Raw genomic sequence first — 18397 nt, forward strand, 5'->3', positions numbered from 1 at the left:
AGAAAAACTTAAGTGACTTTCCCTTAAGACTTACACTGATTTCTCTTTTGAAAGTTTTGAATTTGTTAAAATTGCTATTAACTTGAATGTGAACCTCCTCTGATGCACTGCCTCTGGAATCTATTGAAAGCCTGTGAAAATATGTGATAATCAGCAAAACTCTTTTACAGTAATAGGTTCATTTTGTCTTGCAGCAGTATTGAAAAGAAAATCGCTGCTACGTGGTACATGGTACAGAGCTCATGCATGTATGTAAGATAGAACATCTTGTGGTTTAAACCCATGTGTGTTGGTTGCCTGTACATGGGGGCTTCTGCTGAGTGCAGAAGGTGCTTGCTTCTAGGGGAAATTACCTGGTTTGCACATGTAACAATTTCAGTGATCTCTGGACTAGTAATCCAACTATCACAGAGCAACTTTGTTCTTACAGTTTCAAAGCCATGTCACCAAATTCCTGTAACTATTATTCTTTCAACCTGCTTTGGAGGACTTGGTTACATTGAATAGTGTGAATACATTGTTCTTTTCACCTAAAATGATTCATTCAGGATCAGAAGCATGAGGACTGTGAAATGATTTAGAAACAAAATTTTTCCTTTCCCCAGATTCAGAGGTTTTAGGGTTTTCTGCAGCACCTGCCTATATGTGAAAATACCTTTATGATTTCAAGAAGTAGAAAAAGGTGCTAGCAAAGGTCATAAAGGTATTTCCATATGATATAGGTAGCTGCTGCCCTTAAATCTGTAATCAAAGACATCCAATCCTGGCTGTAAGGGGTAACAGAAAAAAACCAAAGAGTTAAAATAGCTGATTTTAACAGTGGGAAAAGGTCTTCTTTAACCAAACCTGAACAATTAATTCATGTCTTGATCATGGTGGCACTTCTAAGGGTGAGCTAATCTCTCCAGGGTAAAAGGAGGTTGCTTCCCTGCAGGTTTCTTGACTCAACAACCCATCCGCACACCTTGTGTACCCACTTTCTCAGCCCGGTGACCCACTGAATGCGGTGATGAAAACTTAGTGTTGTTTGACCTTTTCATCTGATTAAAATGCTTGGTGCTGGGCTTAGCTGAGTTTGGATACCACCATGGCATTTCAAATTCAGAATGACTATATAATATCAATTAAAATGACAGTGACAGGGCTTTTCTTGTACAACTCTTTAATACAAGCTGTAAGACACAGAGGGGCTTGGTGGTTTCTTTGTGGCTCGTTTCTTTCCTAGTCTCTGTATTTTCGACTAAGGGGACACGGTCCCCTGCCAGTAGATGCAGGCTATTTAAATGCTCCATTGGAGAGGGATTAAAGTTTATGCAAGGTCACTGGGGATGTGATAATTATAATCACAGGTTTTTGGCTCCACAATGACAGCCATTTGTTATTTTCGCTCGAGTAATTCCTGCAGCTTGGAGCTGTTGACAAGCGTGCACTGATTTACTGGCCCCCCCAGGTCCCAAGGCAGTGTCCGCTCTGAAGTCTGACACCTCTGCCTGGCTCCTGCTGCTTTCAGTATCTTTTCTGCTGCGAGCTGCAATACCGACTGAAAATTGGAGAAAAATATTGTGTTAGTTTATAATGGGATCAGAGAGAGAGAGAGAGACATGGGGTTGCTGAGTTTGTTACTACTCTGCAGCTTCCCCACTCCCCTTCTGCAGCTGTTTGTTTCTGTGTTGTGAGGGGATTAATAAACTACTGAGGTGATTTACAGTGTAAGACCATTGGGGTATTTTTGCGGTGGAGAGGCCTTGAGAGCTTGGATGCAAAGATCCAGAGAAAAAAAATCCATTCTTTTGAGAAACAGATCTCCTTTCTGTCTCTTCAGCCTCCTCATCTCCTTTTCCCTTTCTTTTTGATTTATGTTGCCTTATTTTGTTTGTTTTTGCAATCAGGGGTAAGAGCATTTTAATATATATTAAATGGTGATAAATTGAGAATAGCTGATGGGTTAGGGCCGATATGACATTTGTCTTTATGGGTGAGGAGATTGATAACTCATGAGTGGCGTGAAAAAATCAAGCAAAATCACTTAATAGGGAATCTATTTTTTGGAAGAGCATTTTTCTTTTGTGCAGTTGCATGACTGCCATGATACCTCTTTGTATTTGTTTATTCAGCTTATCTGTACTTTTCCCAGGCCTCCAATTTCCTTGCTCCTTTCCCTCTCTGGAACACCCTAACCTTCCCAATTTGCATTTAACACATTAAATACATGACCTTTCTCTCTCCCCTGCTGAACTTTCAGCACCAGTTGGTTCCTTGTCTACAGTACAAACTTCCCTTTGCTCTTTGTGAATACATTCCACAGTCTTCTACATCTGGTCCACCATCTGTGCTATCACTTTTGAGAACAAACCAGGTAGGTCCAGGAAACTTCCAGATGTCCCCAGAAGAAATTACGTCAGGTGAGCAACTGGGAAGCTCAGTTTAATGTCAGATGAACATAAAGACTTTATAACTTTCGTGAGCTTCCAGAAAGCCTTGTCTAAAGCTTCCAGAAAGCTGCCCTTGCTGGGGCATGGCAGTTTCCTCCAGCCTAGCACTGCTATGGTGAGCTGAAGTTGGATTTGGTTTTGTTGTTTCCTTGTTACTGCTTAACCTCAGATTTCTTGCTGCTGCATCTTTCTCAGCGCATCTGGAGCTTTATACAAGTTCTCACCCACTGACCTGCATGCATTATCAGTACTGCTTAGAGGAGTTGGTACAAAATACTTCATTCTCATCAGCCACCTAAATTTCCCAGAGCTACCTTGCTCTCAGTTGTTCAGAATTACATTATAATCTGTCTTTCTTTATGTAAGATATTTCCATGAGTGATGGGACAAAGAAGTGATGGGCACCTCTAAGGTCTGGTAGCAGACCTGGTATGGACTGATTGCAGGTGTGGTATGATTTCAACATCTCTGTTTTCTCGGTGAACTAAGCAAATAAGAAATGCTTTCTAGACATCCCTGAATAACCAGTGTCCTATCCCCAGGTCTCACCATTACTTTCACCACAGATATCTTGCCAGCTTTCTGCTTGGTTTCCAGTAAGTGTTCTTCCCAAAGAGCAGCAAATTACTTCCTCAGTTCTTATGTGAGAAAATAATTCTTCTTTTCCACCCAGTTGTAATTCTGGAGAAGTTCTGGCATTGCTAATCAAGGCTAAATTCCTCTTGTCTCTGTTCCCACTCCAAAACTGTATTCTTTTACATTCCTAGCGGTAAATTTAAGGCAGCTTTTTCACATTTCAACCCTCCCTTCCTTGCCATCAGTCACAGTTTCTTTTATCTCTTCTTTCTAGTATATCTTGGAATAATGGGCTGTCCAGGGAAGTGGCTGTCACCATCCCTAGAGGTATTTAGAAGACATGTAGAGGTGGTGCTTAGTGACATGGTTTAGCGATGGACTTGGCGGTGCTGGGTTAACTTAGGGATGATCTCTCCCAAACTAAATGATTCTATGATTCTATGAGGATGGACTAGGTATACTCAACATCATTTTTCATATTCTTTATTCCTTTAACCCTCTGCTCTTTGTCTGTCTACCAGACTTGACTGTTCCTGTTTAAGATTAAATTGGAGTTTCCAAACTTTGGTTTGTATACACTGGACTTTCTTTTTCTATATGTGTTATCCCAATATAGGCATATTATCCCAATATTTTGTAACTCAGGCCATGAGCCTGCTGTCAAGGTGAAAAACATTTTAATTACCCTTGAAGTTTAATTTAACATTTTTCTCCCATCTCTAGTTTCACCTCCAGAGCAATAATAGCATTTTTACTTATTTAAATCCTGCTTCAGCAGAGATCCTTATTTGTATTATTTCCTTCTGAGCTACTGTAATCTTCCGTGTTTATCTCTGCCTGCAAACCTGGCCCCATTTCACTGTGTGCTAATTGAAAGACCTTGGAATGTTAAATAGACAAAGTTCAGGAGAAAGGAAGGTTTGCTGACTCCTTTTTCTTCTTTTAACCAGCAAAATTAAGCACGTTGCTTGGGTTCATATAGAGCGTCTTTGCCAGAGGCATCAGCAGAACCCACCTGTATAGGATGTCAGATCCAGGGCTGAGTTGGAAGTCACTGGTCTTCCATGAATCGTTTTTTGTTATAAAAGAAACCCTAAATTTTAGGAATTTAAATAAAGAATGTCTTTTTTAAAAACAGTGTTTACACTTTAGTAAAACTATCTTTTCCAATGGTAACTTGCAATGCATACAGGTTAACATTGAGGAACACCAACCTATCACTGTTGTGCAAAATATCTATATTAAGAATATTATAATGGTAACATGGTTATCTATGGATTAATTTTACTGTTAAAAACACTGGTGAATTAGTACTCGTGAATTAGTAGTGTTTTCAGCTGGGTAAAATTGAAGAAATGATTTAATAGTACCAGCATTCCTGTTATTTTGAATCGCATAGTGCCTCACTGTGCTGTTTGTGGGTTGCAGTCTGAAATACTCTCAGCAGCATTGGCCTCCTGTGCTTGCTCTAATGCTGCAGCAGAGCTGAACTCAGCAGGCACTTGTTATTAGCTGCCCATCACCACTGTCAAGAAAAGAGATGGGTCAGAAAGGTTACAGTTCGCAGGAAACCTTTCTTTTGGAGATAAGTACTCAGAAAAGTGGGGAAGTAGGAAAGTAGTCTGAATCTTTGGGGTGCTGCTGGTGTTTTGTAAATAGGAGGCTGGAAAGGAAGTCTGCACCTCAACCCTCAAGGAAAAGGATAAGAGCTGAAGGCTAGGAACAGCCTGGTAATAGGTGTCAGAGAACCACTGTGATAGGTGAGAGGGGAGAATGGGACCAGGAAGTGGGAGCAAACGCTCTGAAACCTGAAATTGGCATGTGTGTGTGTCCAGTTCATGTGAGATGCAGCTGTCAGCATGTAGTAGTATGGGATATTATGCAAGTGTCTCGTTTAAGTTGTGCAGCTTACTTTGTCATAGACCTGTATTTGGTCAGCTAAAAATGTCAGCAAAACAGTTACTTGTGTATCAGTGTGGACTTATCATGATTTTGGGGCAAATCTGTGTGATTTTTGGTGCAGGGAAAGGAGAAAGCTCTGCTGCCTGTACTCTTGTTGGACGTACTGATAAAGCTATTTCACAAATAGCCCTAAAATTCTCAATGGATTGGAAGAATGCAGTATATTCTGGGTTTACGTGTTCTGCTGCATTTCGAAGAATGACATTGCACTGAATCATGCAGGAATTCAACCAGCTCTTCATCACACCAGGAAGTGGTAGAAGTGCAACTGAGAAGCCAGATTTTCTTGCCTTGTAGGTGTTTTCTTTTCTTGCTTTTAATTCATGCTGTTTTTATAAGGAAAGTGCTTGAAAACTGGCAGATTTGTAGCAGCATCAGGATTTGCTAGCCAGGATGAATGAAAGATAACAGGTTGGAGGTGAGGTCCTCTGTAGAACCTTGAAGGATGAATTAGATAAGTAATATGTGGGTTCCATGGCTTGATAAATGTTACATTGGCAAATACAATCTGTGTACAACTGATTGGTGAGTGTACAGTAGTAACTGCTAGCCTGTCTCCCAATCACCCAATATACGATTAGTTACATGAATGCAACACACATGGGAAAGATCTCAGTTTAGACCTTCAAACTTATAATAGCAACACAAGGCAGAGACAAAATAAGTGTCAAGTAATTAAAGTTAAGTACTCTTCTACCCTTTGGTCATACCAGGGACCAACAGGGGCATGATTCCAGCTTTCAGTATATAAAAAGCTGTTATCAAGAGAACAGTGACTGCTTCCTTCAGATGAACCTCATGCTCAGAAAGAATTGATTGGCAGTAATAGACTTAAATGAAGAACATTCAAGTTTTCCTTTAGAAATGACTTTCTAACTAACTGTAAGAACAGGCAACAATGCAATAGGTGAGTTATTGAATCCCTGTATCTGTAGGTTTTTATTGTTGGAAAGTGAGGACTGGTGGGATACTTGCTCCTGGATTGGAATAGATAAATTAGATTATTTTTTGCATTCTTTGCCTTGTTTCATTCCTGGAATCATGATCTAAACTTAAAAATACAATTCAGTATCTTCTTTACCTCCTAATCTTCCATATATAAAATACTCTGCTTTTTATTCCTGTCTTTTCCCCATTCTTAAGCTTTACACAAGTTCTTTGCCTTTCTCCACAATTTTTGTAAGGTCTGTTTGTGGGAAAATGATGTTTGGTCCAATTCTACTTCATTCCCCCGTGCAGCTGTGCTGGTGAAGTAAGTCTGCTGCGAACTCCTTAGTCCTGAGTGATACAGTGTAGATGAACTGTGCTATATAAATGTAAATTTCAATTCATTCCCTTCATTCATTCAACAAGCTATCAACACAACCTTGTCATTTCAATTTTTCACACTTTTTTGTGGGAGTCCTCTGTCTCAGTGAAGTCTCATTTCCTCAGCCCAGTGCCAAAGGTGACCAGGCTGTATTAGAATATAAAGGGTTTGTTTTTCAAGTGGTCAGACATAATGAGAAGGAGGAAGCCAGTTGTAGCCTCAGCCAAGTTTTGTCTCTGCATCATTAACCAGATCCCAGCCAAACAGGTAATGCTGTCATCTCCACCACTGTCCATGGTGGGACCGGTATATGTCCTGTTGGCAATATTTTTCAGACTGTGGATTGAAACACTTTAGCAGTGTTGAATAGAAACACTGAAATAATATTTATCAAGGAAATATTAAGAATACTCAAGGTGTGTGTGTGGGAAATACAGAAAATTATCTTTCAAACTTCCCCCCATTACTGCCAGAAAGAAAAGATCCTTTTTCTTTTGCTATATTGCCTAGGACTTCTCTCCTAGATTGTTTAAGTACAGATTTAGCAGGTGACAGTGTCCTTCTGTGTGCTCACACAGCCTCTTGCTTAGAGGTATGAGTTCCCACATGGTTAGTGACTTCCCAAATAGTTAATGACAATACATTTATGAAGAACAAGATAAAAATGGTCCTTCAACCTTTGGTGTTCTGGCCACTTCATGTTTCTACTTATTCATCTAAGGGCAAAAGAGTGATGCTCCCTTTGGCACTTAAAAATGTCAGTGCTCCCTGACTGGCCAATATTAAACTACTTTTCAAAGGTTTTTGAGGTTCTTTTTACCACATCTGACCTCTTTACACCTTGTTTCTTGACATCCTTCCAAACACTTCAAGCCTTCCTTTTAATATGGTACTAGTTTCACATCAAATTCAGTTTATCTATTTGTTCTTACAAAGGACCATATTAATATCATAGTATATCATAATGTATGTGTACATTGGTCCATTTGTAGTCCCTTGTGAAAGCTGCACATTTTTATCCAAGATGTGTGTGTTATTACCCCAAGAATCCACAGGGAGAGTCCGAATGTGGAGTTAAAAATGCTTGATTTTGATCTGCTTTAGCACAATGCCTGCTTTTGAGAATAGAATTTGTGTACCATCTCTTAGAGGCACTTGTCCAACATCAAACTCTTGAGCCTTACAGAGTTGCAAACTATCTTCTTATTTATCTTAATCTCTCAAGCAATCTCCCTTACTGTTTTTTTCTCTGCCTCCTGTATTAATTCTTTTCTTTACACTCTCTTAGCTTCCTTCTGCAATTTTTCTAGTCCTCCTCTCTACCTAATGTTTTATAGCTTGCATATGCCTTTTCCTTAACCTTAATTACTTTTTGCACTTCCTACTCCTAGTGTATTTATTGCTTGATAGCACACATAAGCCTTGGTGTATATTCATTTATCTTTGGATGTTTCTCATTTGCCTTTGGTTCATTTGGTAGTGTTTCTGTATCTCAGCCAGAAGTCTGTGGGCTCATGATTCACCCCAGTGTTAGGGGTGCTTCCCAGGGGTTCATGCTGCAGCTGATTTACAACACTTTTTGATACCACATTGTTGATTTCAAGCGGTACCTTCCAAAGACATTTCCTGTTCACAGCCCTGCTGCTTGCCAAGGTACCCAGGCAGATGAAAGTTAAGGACCCTACTGTATGTTATGGAAAGAATAAGAAAACTGTGTCTTGGTTAACACCTTGAAAAAGAAATGTTTCAGAGAGCACTGCTGTACATGTGAGTTACTGTTAGCTTGTGCATTTAGCTGCTTTTCATTACTAGAGCCCTATGAGATTTAGTCAGGACAATTAAACAGTTTGACAGTTGTTTGTTTTGTGGGAGTGTGGCAAAGAAATTTGTATTCTATTGAACCCTATTCAGCAACCCTGTTTAAAAGGCACCAACCTAGAGGGAAGAGCTTCATATGCTAATCTATAAGGCCAGTTACTCCTCCTTGTGTTTATTAAAAATAAATTTCAATGATTTAAATAACAGTGTAGATAATAGGTGCACCACATTTATATCTGCTAATACAACATATTCTTAAGGCAACTTTAAACTTATAACTCTCTATTCAACTTTTCAGAGTGATCTGAGTTTGGAGCTAACCTCAGTGGTTTTACATCAGTAGAGTCAGAACCAAAAACAGTTTTACTTCACACTAGATTGTAGTAATAGACAAGATGGAGAAGCTGAGCCCATCTCATTCTCTGTTATTCATAGGTGTCTCTGAGCTACCAGTGTACCTTTTTTGTCTCCTATGCCAACAAGTAATATTGCTAAGCTCTCTGCTCTAATAATGTGTTTGGTTTAAAATCATGTTTGGTTTATTTTAAAATATACATTACTGTATTTTGACTTCTTTTCTGAAGAATTCATCTTTGTGCAATTCATTGTCACATTTGTACGCTATGCTCTGCCTCTGGTTGGAAAGGGTGTTATTGGAGAAAGGGTGCATTAAAGAAAATTGCACCATAAAATAGCCATCCGTATCCTGGTCAGATCCATGTCTGACAAAATGGTATGTGATGTTCATGGCAGGTGGATGTTAACTAAGATTTGCTACGCAGTTTTGGGTATGTCTGCTCTAGATTTTATACTGACTTCTATGGCAGAAGAAACGTGGATTTAAAGTAGCAAAATTAGCACATAGAGAAGGTCAATTGCAGCTCCTTGTTCTGCTGCTGCTGTTCACTATCCCTGAAGAAAACTACAGGAAATCGAATGAATATATTTTTAATTACATTTTCTCATAGTAAATTACACCCAAACTGTCTCTGATGATGCTACCCATCAATTTAGTGGAAGATAACCCAGGGAAACAAAAATAAAAACTGAGCTGGAAATCTACAGCTGATTTATAAATTGTCTGCTAAAGGCAATTTGCTCTCTTTGTCTGCTGCATTTACCCAATTGCTGCTGAAACTAATTGCTCTTTTCTGGGCATTCTGTAAGGAAAAAAATACCCACCACAAAACAAAATAAACAAAATATGTGCCAACATGGAACAGTGCATTGTAATCAGAGCTCCCCACTAATTATTGACTTATCGGAGAATCGTGTCGAACACATAAATGCAATTGCAAATGACAAGATGAATGCTGGCTATGACAAGCACAAGGTGGAACATTTTCGAGCACATATAGAGCTCCAGCAGTGTCAAGGTCTTTTTCAGGTCAGATCCCTAGCAGCTGATCTAGTTCTGCACTGAGGGTGATTCAAAGGTTAAGTCTTATTCCAAAGGGCTGTTCTGGTCAGACACATAATTGGAATAACAAAGTCAATATATGTTGCTGGTTGTGGGACACAATCTTCATTTGATCTCTCACACGGCAGATTAATTAAGTGTTATCAATTAATGGCCTGGTAAAAGTGAACACCCTGTTAGTCAGTTTTCCAAGTAGTGTCAAGCATATGCAAGGCTTGGAGGGGAAGAGAGGGTGGGGGGAAACACCCCTGAGCAGCACAATTGCTTTCCAAGAGCTGGAGAACAAAAATAACAAGAATATAGATGGTGAAAAGTAGCAACTAAATAATAACAAGTGGTTTTCATTTGTTCTGTTTTTATATTGACTGAGCTTTTGTTGAAAATCATTTGATCAGGCTCTTATCAAATCCTTTAGTGCGAAATATTACTCTTGTTATTGTACACCAGTATATATCAAATTGCAGCAAGGCACTGTGTACGGCTGGCTGATGTGATGCCTTTGAGATCCAAGAGACACATACCTGGAGGAACAGTATGATGCCCTTCCTTAACCCTGCTGTGACTACTCAGGTGAGCAAGTGTTGATTAGTGTGAGTAATTGATGGTGCCAATTAATAGTTGTGCAGCGTTCAGGGTGCCCACCAGAGAGAAATCTTTCTAAGCTCAGTGGAAAGAATAGTTCAGATATTCTTTGTGTGTTGTGTGGTTGCTCTTTTTCTTTAAGCTATCTAAAAAATTCTGTGCTCCTAAGATTTTAGAGCTTGATTTACAAAAAATGGAATTAAGCATCTTAAAAGGCATGAAGGCATCTAATACTGAACTGCATTTGTTGGAACGATGTTTTGGGCATAAAGCAATAAATGGCTTCCTTCAGCCCACCCAGCAACAAATAATAGATCTGAAAACCAGTGGTCTTTTCTGCTCTTTCTTATCAAGAGTCTGTATAATTTTGCAAGTGCACCACCAGCCACTGTTCCAAGAGCTTGCTCAGAGGATGCAAACAGGCATTCAGATTGCTTTCAGAAACAAACTGAAGAGATACTTTATTTAGAGAGAGTCTGTCTAAAAGGTATTTATTAACTGGAAGTGATTGCTCTAAATATATATTTTCCTGATAGCAGTAATACCTTTCAGCAGTTTGATTTCTTTCAGTCTATGCAACAAAAAAATGATAGAGCTTGTCTCCATGTACTTAGAGTACTGGTGCTGTTATAGATATGCGAGTGGCTGCATAGATAGATAGGCTTGGCTTATAATGAAGCTCTTTCTTTTGCAAGGTAAACCACGGATACCATTTTGTTTCAAGGTGTCACACTGATGTTCCAGTTACAGGAAACCTACATTTAAAGCACAAGTATTTTTTTTTTTGTGGAAAAATAGATTCCAGCTCAGACCAGAAGGAATCAATTTGTTTGTGGTGTTTATTTCTTAGTTGCCAGTAGATAGGATGTTTCCCCATCAAGGCATCTATGTGATGACAGGATTAGCAGGCAGACTGTAGGCCATGGAATGTAGCCTGCATAGCCTACACAACTTGTGGGTTTTTTGTTGCTTTTTAGTAATTACATTTGTTGTTTTCTAGTTACATTTTGGGTTAATTTTTTGTTGTTTGGGTTTTGTTTGGGTTTTTTTTTGACCAATGAGTATATTTTTTTTTTTATTTCTAAACAGATTTTGGTTGCCAGATGATAAAAATAATGGCAAATGTAATTGTTCCTATTTTTCAGCACCCTTCTCATCTGTGTTTTTCCTTCTTCTGAATTTTCCCTGTTTCAACCTCATTAAGTTGTTGTGCTGTTTTCTGTGCATCCTCCTGGGTTTGATCTTTGCCTGTTCTGGTTCCTGATTTTGCAGATTTTCCAGGATACTGTAATTCCACCCCCCACCCCTCCACCCCAGTCCCCCCCGCCATATGCTTAACTTGATAGTCTCTGGTGACCTGTGTTTTAGATCATGGATGTTTAACACATTTTGTAGGATGTGGTTAGCCAGATGCTGAGTGGATTCCATGGGGCCTTTACTGCAGACTCCAAAGAGAACAAGAAAAGTTTGACCTCTCATACATGAAGATTTTGGGCCAAACTATCCCTCATGTTTGAATCCGAGAGATATCTTTTTCCCTTTTCTCCTCTCCCAAATATTTCCTGTTGTTCTTACTGTTCTTTGCTCAGAGCTTAGCTTGTAAACCAGTATCCCCATGGATAGGCATGGAGACAGTCCCAGTACACCAAGAGCAGAAACCCATTGACCAGTGGCAGGCCAGCTACAGTTATCCATATTCTTCTATTGGCAAAGAACATCCGAGTCTCTCAAGCCAGTGCAGTTAGTGTGTGCTAAGTTATGAGAGTTAAGGGTCTGGGTTTTCTCATGGCCTGAAGCAGTACGTGTCCTACCACCACATAGTTACTGTTATAAGTGATTGATGGCCAAGCAATGGTAGGAGAATGGTTTCATCACAACTTTTCAGTGTTAAGACAATTTAGCTCTTGCTAAACTGCTTAGCTTTCCAAAGTCTCTATAACCATTTTGGTCACTGAGTAATGTGCATGATTCACCATAATTTTAATGATATTTCTTGATAGGACACTTTGTAATAAAATCACTTCTAAAAATGCATTCGCAGGTTGCAACCATATTTTTTAAGAATTATCTTCCTCAGCTTTGTCTCCATGATTAAGCATCTGAGTTTATTTCATATATTTTGTTTTATTCAGCTTAACATGAGCAGCAGTTCTCAAACCCCTCACTTTTTAAAAACATTTTGACATGTGATTTACTGAAGTTATCTGGTGAATTTCAGAACAAATATGTGTCTGTGCCTTCCTATAATACTATGTGTAATAGCTGTGGTTGTCTGTATTTTTCCACATTGATAAAATGAAGAATGCAGAATTTCTGCAGTCTCCATTTGTTATTTGGGACAAAAGGAATAATACCTGTTCTGCAGCATTTGCTACTTGCCCTGTGTTGCTTATAACTTACCCCTTTCCTCTGTTGTTTTCATGTTTCATTGGTCATATCCAGAGAGAGAATCTGTCAGTACCCAGATAGTGATGTCACTTCTGCAAACATGTTTCCTACTGAGTTTTCAGTATTGATAGAGAGTATGGCTGGAACATCAGTGCAAACTTCCCTGCCACATTGCTGTCTGGTTCTACAGGGAGGAGTGGAAATCAGAGAGGAGGTGGGTAGAAGTCTCCTGCTTGCTTCATAAAATGAGGTAAATTGTAGATGAATATAGAGCAAAGCCAGGCTGGCAAGCTGAGGTGAGAAAACACTGAAGGGAAACTGGGCACATCATTAGTAAGTGAAGTCTCGAAGACACTGACATTTGTTGCTGCTTAGCACTGGAAAAGGCTTTGCAGTCACTCAGCAAAATCTTTGGGCAGCAGTACCAAAATCTGCTCTTGGGATGTCTTACATGTTTGCAGTTTCTGGTACCATGGTGGTTTTTTGTTAAGGACTTCTATGTATTAGGATAAGAAACTTTATGACAAGCTTTTTTCAACAGCCTTATCTGAGATCCTGAGCTCCAGCTGGAAAAATGTTCCACTGCCATATTTTCTGTACAGTTTGAGTGATGTTTACTGAAGCGTAGGGAATAGTTGGTGCCTTTGACTGAAGGCCTTGACCCTCGCTAAGAGCGACTGCTGAGTACAGAATATGCCATTTCCACTCCTCCAGCCAGTTCATGGGTAAGGATGCTCTCACTGATGTGCTCTTTTGAAAGTGCTCCTTTGAAAATGGTACCGAATCTACAATAAAAAGAAAACTTTTTCAGTGGCATGAGACAGTAGCACTGCTGTCCATTGCAAAGAATATCACAGAAGGAAGATTTATATATTGCTTATACAGCAGATCTGTAACACCCTTAGGATTCTCACTGTATGGAACTCCTTCCTTGTTTTCTATTCTGCCACATCACAGTCTTCCCTGTGGAAGCTTTTAAGAAAGTGAAACTCAGTCTTCTCATTTTTGCCCAAAGTAGATGGATTGGCAATGTGAGCAACAGAGAAGTTCATCTCGATGCCAACAGCAAAAAGACCTACCCCATCAGAGCAATGCAAACCCTCTGAGTTATATATGTAGTATGAAAAGATGGACAAAAGGAGAGATAGGTCTTACAACATGAAGGAGCATCTCATATTTTCTGTTTATCTGAAAATTTTTGATCATTTCAGCAGGGTCAGATCTCGCTGCCAAATTAGCAATGGGCAGTTTTAATTCATTTCCTACCAAGGAACCTGGATTTTTTTGACAGGACCTTAATTCCTTTTAAAAGAAAACTTTAAATACAGCCAGACACAAATTCTGAAAGTAAACGGTGAGTATTTTATGTTTTAAGATTTCCAGTACCTAAAGAAATGTGTAACTATACTCTGACAAAACCTTCCTTGATTCAGAGAAGCTGTTTCTATCACCTACAGGTATTTATCTTAGTGTGGTGATAGCTGACTGCTTGTCTGTGTGTGTACAGTTGCACAGAAGGGACAGCTTACAGAAAGTCATTTCCCCCCCCCAGCAAACTGGCACATATTTATGTTGCAGAAAAAAATCTACCATTCCAACAGAAAGCCAACCTAAGATCTCATGTTCCTATTTACTCTTAGAAGCGTCCTTTCCACTATGGGTTTCACTGATGTCATTGGTCTTCTTGCAGTGAACTATTTCATTCAAGAAAGCCTTAGGAGAGGCTTAGTGAATCTGGAAGGGAGAATCTGGACCCTCTGTTATCCACTCATTGCTGTGTTTTTGGTAGAATGGGGAGACTGCATGACTATCGCAAGCTGAAAATCTGCAGTGCTGATTTTACCCTGTTGTGTAAAATTGGCTGTATCCATTTGCCTGAGACCCAGGTAAGCGAAACTCAAGAATCACACCACTCAAAAGACACTGCAGAAATACAGCATTTCTGAGCTCCAAACACAGTAGTACCATTCAAATGGACTTGTCAGATTCTGAACTTCCAGAATTAGTATGTGTATTAACCTCTTGTTGCCTCAGAAAAAGCCACTTTAGATCACGTTATAGTGATGTCTGTTGTCTTCAGTTTAATGTCCAGAATTTTTGGATAATATGAGGAAACTAAAATGTGACACCTTTTAAATTTTACATGTCACAAAAGTTCATTTAAGGCCAAATCTACCAAGCAGACTTTTGTGATCTTATAACTGCGCCCATCAGTGTGAGGTACACAGCCCAGGCAGACCTCACCAAACCAGTGGAAAACATTACACTCAGAAAAATTGAGTTTAAGCTTAACAATTACTAATGGGTATGAGATTACTGTACTATTAATAAGCAAAATCTCTCTGGTGTTCTTAAAACTACATTGGAACTGCAGAACTGCAGTGTTTCTGTATTGGTGAAGCACCCTAACTGTAGGCAGAACCTGAAGTTATTTTCCAAGTTGATTTGCTTAAACTATTGCAAATGCCTTTGTGCAAACTGTTACGTAAATATAAACCTTGCATATATTGCTTCACCTTAAATTGATTTTAAGCCAAATTGAAATAAGCCAGGTTCAAATTGATTTAAGATTGTCCATGTGGATTTGCAGTAGTGTGACTAAATTGATTTAAGGACCTTCCTTTAGTCAAACAAATGCAACTTTTATTACAGTGGGTTCTAAGTGTCTTGAGATCTGGGGCTAAAATTCATGTTTTTATTGTGTATGCAAAGAATCCCAATTGGTTAGCTATGCGAGTAAAGGAAAGAATTTGCCCTCCAGTGGTCTGAAGTCTTAAATAGATGCAAAATATGATTGTCAATGTCCTTGTGACACATCCATATATTTTTGTATTCTGATTGATAGAGAAATACAATATTGTATAAATAACCAGAAAAAAAAACAACAAAAAAAGTGAGAAAATTAATCTTAGGCCCTTAAGTGTTTAACCTTTTAATTAATGATCAAGTGACAATGACCAAATATAACAAAGAGAATGCATAACTTCAAAGTAAATGTAGATATTGGTCAGACTCAAGTTACAAACTACCTCTTTAATTATGTATTCTGAATACACACAGGTCATTTAGGTTTCTTTTACTTTGTTGTACTGGAAGGGGAGATGCACCCGTTTTAATTGTGTCCCATTGATTTTTTTATTTTTTATTTCTTTTAGCTTTTGTGGAATAAGCCTTGTTTGGCACAATGAAACTTTTGTTTTCTTCAGCCATTCTATATTGCCTCTCTTAAAAAAGTCACCATTTACTCCTCTGCACTGAGCAAAAATCTTTCCTTAAAAATGAGGAAAGCACAATGCCCTCCATTTCTGAAATCATTAGAATTGACTTTTAGACAATCAATGTGTTAAATGATGTAATTATCCAATGGTCCTTTCCCCATTTAAACCAGTTTGAAAGTTAAAGGTTTGTTTTAGATCAATTCCAACCACTTTGTGTGCAAATTACACAACTGCCTTTTCCTTAACTTATCTCGCAAATCCAATTCAATAGTGGCATGTCCATGTAAAATGGTTCTCTGATAATGAGTAATTCTGGGTGGGAATATGATTTTGTCTAAACATGGGGAAAAGCCCTGACTCCTGAATATAGTATTGTCAAGACAGAACTGGGTGTGGTTGAAGTCATGATGGCAATGATCCCATTGACTTAGGATGTTCAAGTTCTCTTTTGTAGGTGTAGGATTTAAAGCTTCTAGGGAATGGTCTCAGTCTCCAGAGCAGATTTTTTAGTGTAAACCCAATACCTGCAGTTGGCACCAGCCTATGATCAGGTAAATGCCACCTGCAGAGTCAGTAACCTCCTTGACAGAAGCTCACTGCTCTTGTTGGAAAGTTGCTTGGGACATGACTCAGCTGCCCCTAAGTATTAGTGCTATTTCAGGCACACTCAGGAAAGTCACAGGTGGCTGCCAGCTATGGTGCCAGTCCCCTAAGACACCTTCTGCCATGCAAAGCAGCATCTGGAGAGCATGTAGGACTTATGAAATAACACTAGATGCCTGTGGTTTAGCTACAGAAAGTGAACCCCTGCTGCTGAGGGCTCTGTCTGTTCTGCTGCAGCATCTCAGGCATGAGATGCTAGGTTACCGCTAACAAATGAATGCAGGAATCTGTGGAAGCCGCACAGATTACAATGTGGTACCAAAAGATTTCATTAGGGATGTGTCTAGGCCAGCTGCCACCCATTCCATCCCTTAAGTCACACCTGAACACTGTGTCCAAATCAGCAGGATTTCCCTGGCATAGCTCTCTGGGAAATGATACTGAAGTGGAATCTGGCAGGCTTTACTAGCAGGTCTTTTCTCTCGCAATTCCCCATCAACAAGCCCCTGTTTTCTGTTGCAATATAAGTTCTTAGTGCAAAACCTGCCCTGGCTTGAGGAGGTACCAGTCTAGTCTAGGCTGCTACTGTGCAAGTGATAATAGGTTTGTTTCATTGTGAGTTTACATGTGAGTTTATATGTGGGATCTTTAATGCAGGTGCAATCCTTGGTCTGAAGAGGGAATGTGTCCCCCATCTTAATACCTAAGACAGTGCAGGGACTGGTGTGGCTCAGATTGGTTTAGATGATGGGAAGCAGTCAGTTGATTAGAGCTAGGTGTAAATGAGGAAAAAATACTTAGAGTTAAAAAATATATGGTGCTAATTTTTATTTATTTAGATTTAAAACACAAATTAACAATTATCTGACATATACCTATTGAACAAGGTTAGATGCATAGTCAAGCATGCATATAGAGGTAAATAATGTGGAAACAAAGGTTTTCATACCTTCATTAGCACAGACTAACAAAGGCTCAGGCCTGCAGAATACTCTACCAACTCGGCATCACAAAGTTGTGTATAAAATTGGACCCTTACCTACCAGGTGCATCTTACAGACCTGTGTCTGAGCTCTTTGTTGTGTACTGAAAACATACATCTTTTGTGTAAGTTACCTAAAGTGATGAGAATTTAAACTTTTGTGTTTCTTTCTTAGTTTTATGTGTACACTTGCTACGTATTCCTAAAATTGCAATAATATCTTGCCCCACTTTAATAGATATATTAATTATATTTCTCCCCCTTAATGGGCTGCTCACTTTATGGTTTGGGGACACAAAAGTAAATTTTAAAATCAATTATACAATTACATATGTAGCAATAACAGAGCACAGAGCTAATCGTCTTTGGGTCAGGACTATAACCTTCTCATAATGCAGGTTTCATTAGGGTAAGGTCTATTATTGCAGAGAATTACAGAAATAATGGGAGTGGGTGTATTCAGCAAGAAATAACAAATGAGGGTCTTTCCTAGATAAGAGAAGCTGTTTGCTGGCTGCAGTGTGATAGCAGGCCCCTATAGTGTATGTAAATTGATAGGGTCAACTTGCTTTGGTGTATGCGATGCGCAGTGTACAAGAATTAATTTCCGTATCATTCTGGAGAATGGCAGGAGGAGGGCTTCCAATTATCACTCATCATTGGATACAGCCGAGCTGAACTACAGGGCTAAGTGTATGAAAAAGGCTGCAAGGAGATGTGAAATGGGCTAAACACTCATAGTAGAGCATGCTTGAGCCATTATGTGCTTAATGTTTTACATTTACATTTATTTACATTTTATCTATAAGATTTGAAGGAGAACTAATTGTTACCTTGGCCCATTGTCTTATGGGTGCCTTTGAAGATTATTACTTTCAAATATGATTTATAAAAACAAAATCTGCACATCACTTGGATATATTCAAGATTCTTGTAAATACATGTGAACTTGGTTTTAAAACAGCTGGTAAGGTAAGCTTTACACTGTCTTTGTTTCACAGTGGCAGGGTGATCTCTGTGCCAGGTAAAGGATGTGCTTTTCAAAAGCACCTAAACATCAAACCCTCAAATATTTTAGCTCTAAATATAGGAGGTTGATATTCATAT

Source organism: Melopsittacus undulatus, chromosome 7 (assembly GCF_012275295.1).
Source record: "Melopsittacus undulatus isolate bMelUnd1 chromosome 7, bMelUnd1.mat.Z, whole genome shotgun sequence".
Classification (NCBI taxonomy): Eukaryota; Metazoa; Chordata; class Aves; order Psittaciformes; family Psittaculidae; genus Melopsittacus; species Melopsittacus undulatus.